Consider the following 7,910-nt stretch of genomic DNA (forward strand, 5'->3'; position numbering starts at 1 on the left):
GTAAAGAAAAAGTTTGATACTTACATAGCCATGGCGACGCGTCGCTCTGCCGTCCTGCAGGCCGGCCTCATCGGATGATGTTTCATTCCATGTGACGTCTGAGGTCTGTGATTGGCTGCATCGGTCACGTGGGATGAAATGTCATCCCAGAAGGCCGGCCTGGACAAAGAAACAGAATTCTTTGTGAGTGAGAAAACAGAGTTTATTTTGTGGCGGAATCGCCGTCAAAAAGGCAACATCTGCTATTTGTTGCAGGTTTTACCCCCCCATTGAATTCAATGGGAACGGGGAGAGAAAAAAAGCCACGGCGCCACTTGGTATGGATCAAGAAGGTGGTGTAAGAAGGTGAAGAAATTAAATGCTCACCGTGTGGGTTAGAAGAGTTGAGCACTGGGGTCCACGAGGTAGCTGCTGCCAGATCCGGGCCGGTCGCCAAAGGAGACCGCTTGGGTTACGAAAATTGCAGATAAAAACAAGGATCTATACGGCGCTGCTGGTTGTAGTGGACAAATGAGATTCCTGAGATCGGGTAAATAGTTTTGTAAAAAACTGTTTTAATTGCAACGCGTTTCAGCACCGAACCGGCGCTTTCATCAGGCATAGGATTACAGAAGAAAAAGGACAGGTTTATATAGCGCCAGTTCAGACTGGATAATTGCACAAAAAAACCGCGAAAACACAGCAGCAGGTCAAAGTTCAAAAAATGTATATGTACAATCCAACAAATAAAACAAATCATAAATACATGGAGGACAGATAAAAAGTATAGATAATAAAAAGGCTGTGTACTCAACAAAAGAATGTTTTTAGGAGCGTAGCAAGTTTAAAACTAAAATGTGTAAATAAATATCATCGTTCTATTAGTTTTATTGACAGGAAAAATGTACAAGGTGACATCGGGAAAATGGGGTGAGTGAACGTTATATGACTAAGGGTTTGTATGTATTGTTAGGAAGTGATACTGTGTGTTGTGTTTAGTTTACATGTCGCCACGGAAACCAGAAGGGTAACGGAGGCCGAAGCGCTCCAAAACGAAGTGGAACGCAAGATGGAACGCAATGCGCGAGAAAAGGAAGAGATGCTCAGGCAGGACCGGCGGAGGCTGCCGGGCCGAGACGAAATATGAGCATCGGACGGTGGGTGAGTAAATGATGATTACCAAATATCGGTGTGTGACAGGAACTAAGATTAATAGGCAGGTCTATCACTTGTGTGTATTTGAAACGGGCCGTACTCAATGATAGTTGAAAATGTGTATAGCAGGAGAAATGGAACATTAGTTAATGTAGTAGACGCAAGTGAAGTGTGGTAGTTGATCATTTGGAATTGTCTGGATACTGCAAAATTGGGAAGATCTGAAGGATAGACAGTTTGATTAATCTAAGGATGATTCAGTAATATCATTTAGACCCAAAGGGTGAAGGGTGTTCATTTTAAAAATCCAGTAGTTTTCTCTCTGTTTCAATTTGCTGAATCTGTTTGGGACGTCACTGCTAATGTGTTCTATTGGAGTAATATTAATTTTATTGAATTCGCAGTTATGCATATGGAAAAAATGTCTAGAGACACTATGCTTGAGGTATCCGTTATTTATATTGAAACGATGGTTATTAATTCTGGTTCTCAGACACTGAGTGGTTCTACCAATGTATTGCAAATGACACGGACACTCTAATAAATAGATGACATAAGAACTGCCACAATTCAGCAGAGACTGTATACTGAAAGTTTCATTGGTGACTGTGGATGTGTAATCAAATTTTCTGTGGCTAATGGACTTACAGCAAAGACAACGTGAGTGTCCGCATTTATATGACCCTTTAATACTAGAAAGAAAGTCTGTGCTGGTTATAGGATGTTTATTAATTCTGCTGGGGGCCAAAATGTTTTTAAGGGATAGGGACCGTCGGAAAGTAATATTAGGTTTACATAGTAATGCGTTTTTTAAATACGGATCAGTTCTGAGAATGTGCCAGTGTTTCGAAAGTATCTTCCTGATTGTTTTGTTGCCCCTGTTGAAGGTGGTGATGAAATTGAGATTGGGATTACTTGCACCCAATTTTGGAATCTTAATTGAGGGATTGAGGCAAGATATATGAGTAAGCTTGGAAGCTTTTAATCGTGCACCTTTTATGAGGTTTCTAGGGAAACCTTTATCTTTGAACCTTTTTTCAAGGACCGCGCATTCTTTGACAAAGTCTTTGTTAGTACTGCAGTTTTTTCTTATCCTACGGAATTGCCCAAAAGGTACGTTTTTCAACCAGGGACGATGATGGGCGCTTCTAAAGTCAATATAGCTATTGACATCGACTAGTTTAAAATGCGTCTTTGTTATGAATTCTTTGCTGACAATATCATAATTAATAGTCAGGTCTAGGTAGTCTATGGAAGTGGGAGAAAAGGTATATGTAAATGCTAGGTCATAATCGTTTTTGTTGAGAGTATTGATGAAACGCACAGCTTCCTCCTCAGTGCCCTTCCACACTAGAAACAGATCATCGATGTATCTTTTATAAAGTAGTATATTGTTTTTATAGGGGTGTTCGCCATAGATATATGTTTTCTCGAAAGACCCCATATACAGATTTGCGTAGGAAGGTGCAAAACGGCTGCCCATCGCACATCCCTTTATTTGGTGGTAGAAGTTGCTGTCAAAGCTAAAGATGTTATGTTTAAGAATAAAATCGATGCAATTGGCTAAAAAATCAACCTGCGGTTTGGAAATGTTGTTAACTTGGGATAGAAATGTATGGGCTACTTTAATGCCTTTATCATGAGGGATGTTGCTATAAAGCGTGGTTACGTCTGCTGTCAGAAAACAGACTGGGGCCGTTGAAGGGTCAATTTTAAGATCGTTTAAGTCTCTGATTAATTGTGTGGAGTCCTTAAGGTGGGAGGGTAAAGTGAGAACGAGTGGTTGGAGATGAAGATCTATGAAATGAGAGAGATTGCTAGTGAGAGAGTCTATTCCCGAAATGATGGGGCGTCCTGGGGGATCTGTTAGTGACTTGTGAATTTTTGGTAGATGGTAAATGAACGGCATGTTCGGAAAAGTGACAGAGAGGAACCTTTTTTCTTTTTTATTAATCAAACCTGATGAGGCTGCTGTTTCAATTAGGTTTTGATATTTAAGTATGTACACAGGTAGCGGGTTAGTGGTCAATTTATTGTAAAACGTGGTGTCACTCAGAATCCTAATAGTTTCTTTTAGGTAATTTTCTCTGTCTAGGATGACTATTCCCCCTCCCTTGTCAGCTGGGCGGATTACGATATCATTGTTTTTTTGGAGACTTTTCATGGCCTTCCTTTCATGTATAGTTAAATTGTCAGAGTAAATGGATGGTAAATCAAGAGTTCTGAACTCATTGCTGACTAGGGACGAAAAGGTTTCGATCATGGGGCCTTGGTGGTGGGTTGGATAGAAATTAGATTCAAAAAATGTATATGTACAATCCAACAAATAAAACAAATCATAAATACATGGAGGACAGATAAAAAGTATAGATAATAAAAAGGCTGTGTACTCAACAAAAGAATGTTTTTAGGAGCGTAGCAAGTTTAAAACTAAAATGTGTAAATAAATATCATCGGTGCTGAAACGCGTTGCAATTAAAACAGTTTTTTACAAAACTATTTACCCGATCTCAGGAATCTCATTTGTCCACTACAACCAGCAGCGCCGTATAGATCCTTGTTTTTATCTGCAATTTTTGAATTCAATGGGAAAGACCCGCTACACAAACGCAGCGATTACGCAAATACAATTGACAAGTTTGCGGATTTAAAAAAAACACACTGCAGGTCAATTTCTGAGCGTTTTGTCCGTTCATCATTTACGCAGCGCGAGGATGAGATTTCTTCCAATATTATTTACGTTGCTGCTACTGCATCATGCTGCGGATTTTCCTCAACAAATTCTGTTGTGGAAAATCCGCCGTATTTACGCAACGTGTGAACTTATGAAGGAATAGGAGATTTTTCAGCAGCACATTCATACTTGAAATGATCCATCCCTCCGGAGGTGTAACTGTGGGGGGTGTTGAGATATAAATTGCACCCGGGCCCTGGTGCCTGGGAGGGCCCCGAAGGCCTCCTTGCTAGATAAGTATAGACCAGTATTATAAATGTCACATGGTAGGTGTTACATATTTTGAATTGGAGCGCAGGGCTTCAATTTGCGCCAATTTGGCTATTTACCCTTTAAGGACACAGACAATTTTCCTTTTTCCCACTGTCGCATTCCAAGAGCCGTAACTTTAATGTTTTTGCCGATTTAGCTATATGTGGGCTTGTTTCTTGCTGGACGAGTTGTTTTATTATACTAAATTTACATTGTTTTTTTTGTTTTACTATTTCTGCAAAATAAAATAAAATGTGTTAAAAAAAAACTAATTATGTTGACATATTCTGAGACCTATAACTTTTTTATTTTTCCATCGCTGGAGCGTTGTGACGGCTTGCTATTTGAGGTGCGAGATGTAGTATTTATTGTTACCATTTTGGGGTACATACAACTTTTTGATCACTTCGCTTTCATTTTTTTGTGAAGCGAGGTGACCAAAAAACACCAATTCTGGCATTGTGAATTTTTTTTTCCTACAGCGTTCACCCTGCAGGTTACATAACGTGATATAATAGTTCTGAATTTTATAGTATGTTTACATTTTTTTTATTGTTTACATTGTTATGTGAAAAAGGGGAAAATGTTTCTTTTATATTTGTAAAAATGTTCTGAAACATTCTTTAAAACTTTTCTTTAGTCTCCACAAATAAAAGGAATTTCTAAATTGGACAATTGCTTTTTGAAAGTTGTCCTGCTGCGGCGACTACTAGCAATCAGTTGTAAGATGTGGGGTAACCAGGCCGCAAATTTGACTGCAGCGCCTCCGCAGAGGACATGAACTATGACACACGCTTGTGTAATGAATGAAAGTGCCAGGTCATCAATATACGAAGACACTGTTTGTAGCCTTTCCCTGCTATCAGATGAGGGGCCTGAATGGGTAACTCCCATCTCTGAATGCGCTAAAATGTAATTGATTCTCTAAACCAGATAACTCAATTGCACTACTACGGCCATACCAATGTAGTGCAGCTGGGTGTTGACTCCACATATATACCAGGGTGGCACTTGCACCCCACTCCCCTGGGACCACCTCCACCTTTGATCTGTTCATGAGAACCCGAGTGATAAAATTCTTTCTGTTGCCATTAGATGGAGTCATTGTATAGAGATTATAGAGTTTTATGGGAGCTATATAAATCTCTATGCAGTGAGCTCCCTCTAGTATTGGCTGCAAACAGAATAATGATAAAAAATTCCAATTTTTTTTTTATTGTACAATTATTTTTAAGTGTACAAGCACCTATAGGCAGATAGTGTACCTTGTAAGTCGATGTCCGACCCATTAAAGAGCCGTGAAACTTGACTAGTGATGACGAGGCTCTTTAATGGGTCAGACATTGACTACATGGTACCTACTTATAGGTTGCACTAGAAAGACAGTTTTCTGACTTCTGGAGGAGAGCTAATTTGCATACATTTCCCAGGGAGCGTTGCCTGTAACAGGGGCAGACTAAGGGTACCATGGGCATCGGGCAGTTCACAAAGTGTGGGCCCCCCGAACTCTGAAGACACTGCACCATATATATTTGCAGATTTCTGTTTAGGCAACCACAGATCTGGCACGGTTTAGAATTCACTGTGAAAGCAGAATACATTGAGACCCTAAAGAGGTCAGGAGCTTTAGGCCCTGTTCACACCAAAAAAAAAAAAAAATACAAAAAAAAATACATTTGCAGGCAGATTGGGTGCCGCAGGCAAAAAATGCAGCATTTGATTTCAATGGGAGGTCAGAGACAAGCAAAAAAGAGCATGCCGATTTGGGAAAAAAACGCGTGTTAGGTAAGACTAAACGTGGACACCACAACACTACTCAGTTCTTTTCTAATCAACGGTTTACTGAAAAATCACAATTTCAAACAGGCCAAATAGAAACAATGCAGTATTCAAATCAAGTCTCTCAGTAGCTGGGGCCCTCGCCCTCGTGGGAGTCCCACTCGCCCTTGGGTGGCTGCGCCTGGCGCTCACTGACCCGGCCCGGCGGGTCTCAAGAAGGAATGGGCCGTCTCCGCGGATCACTGTGGTGCTACCACTCACACTGCGGAATCCCCAAAGGTGGAAGCTATGCCCCTCGCCCTTTGGCTACGGCGTGAGTCCGGCGGATATATTACCGCGTGCGCCTCCGCGGGTCAGAGTGAGAGCTACTCACTACCACGCGGCATACCACCCTTACCTCCGATTTCTGCTCCTCTGTTGATGAAGATGACGTCTTTTCCCTTGTGTCTCCTGACACCGCTGAGCTGTAGTGAATGTCCAGCTAGTCCTCTTTTAGGAACGTTGAGCCAAGGATACTTCTCCTACAAATGGCGGCAGCCTGGTCACTGTGCTCTCTCTATGTCACACTGCAAGTCCTCTTTTCTTGTCCCCACTCCGCTCTGCATCCTCTCTCCTCCCCAAGTCTCCTCCCTTTTTTCCTCCTCCTTCCTCTTCCTGGGGTCCTGCCAATTTCCCCTTCCCTCTCTCTTCATCTGTGCTTTTGTTCCTCCCTTTTTCTGTCCTAATGGCCTGTCTGTTTTCTCACTCCTGCTGTGTTCCACTGCCCCCCAGTGGTCATTGTTAACGTTACGGTTTCTACACATTGTTTCTAAGACATATGTCTAACCTTTGCTGCAAGCGGCCTGACGTCACACAAACGGGGGAAAACACGAGGCCCAGAAGGGGCTGAGAGCACAAATGGACACCTAAGGCTCGTGGAGATGGTGGGAGGCGAGGGGGCTGCGACCCCTATCATGTCATGAGGGTGCAGGAGGCTGGTACCCCCATTACACATCTCCCTTGAGGAAATAGTGCAGTCCCCGGCACTACAGTCAAAATCCCTGTAACGGGACGGTAAGGTCCCTCTGTTCTCCCGACGGGAGTAACGTACCGTCCCTTCTTCTTGGTCCCTTTCACCTGTTGTTGAGGATGGGACATCTGCGACCGGGACCACTACCCACCATTCGCCACTAGGTTCAGCGGGGGTAGTGTCAGGTGCCGTAGCCGGTGTCAGCTCCCTCATCTGCTCAGCTGGAAACGAACAGGGTCTCAGCAAGTTTCGGTGTAGTTTCCGTACCCTGCCGTTTCCGTCTTCTCGCTGTACTTCGTACACTGAGAGTTGTGGACTCGCTCTTCGGATAACGACATAGGGCACTCGCTCCCAACGTGGTGCCAACTTACTGGCTCGTTGTGCTTGTTTGTTGCGGACCAATACCCTGTCCCCAGGGTGGAATGGTTCTATGGCCTGGCTGGGTCCGGCCGTTATCGAGGGTTGTTCATGTCTCCTTGCTGCTTGTACTCGATCTCGAGCTCGCTGAATCCTGCGCTGGTGCTCCACTATCCACTGAGACGGGGTTCGCCCACTATTTTCTTCAGGTTGCTCCATGAGTAAGGCTATTGGTAGGCGTCCCATTCGGCCAAACATGAGCTGATAAGGAGTGTATCCAGTAGTACTGTGTATGGTATTATTATATGCCCATACTACGTCTTCCACATAATTAGGCCACCGCTCTTGGTGATCGTCGCCCAAAGTTCTCAGCATCCCCAACAGAGTCCGGTTAAAGCGTTCACACGCCCCGTTGCCCTGAGGGTGATAGGGTGTCGTTCGCGACTTCCGTATGCCGTGTAGCACACACAGCTCTTGAATCAGCTGTGATTCGAAGTTTGGACCCTGGTCAGTTAACAGTCTCTGTGGACACCCATAGGGCCGTATAACGTGAGTCCATATTAGTTTGGCTGTGGTGGGTGCTGTCTGGTCCCTGGTGGGGATGACGATCGCATATTTGGAGAAATGATCTACACACACCAATGC

The sequence above is a fragment of the Rhinoderma darwinii genome, chromosome 6 (genome assembly GCF_050947455.1).
Source record: "Rhinoderma darwinii isolate aRhiDar2 chromosome 6, aRhiDar2.hap1, whole genome shotgun sequence".
NCBI classification, from domain to species: domain Eukaryota; kingdom Metazoa; phylum Chordata; class Amphibia; order Anura; family Rhinodermatidae; genus Rhinoderma; species Rhinoderma darwinii.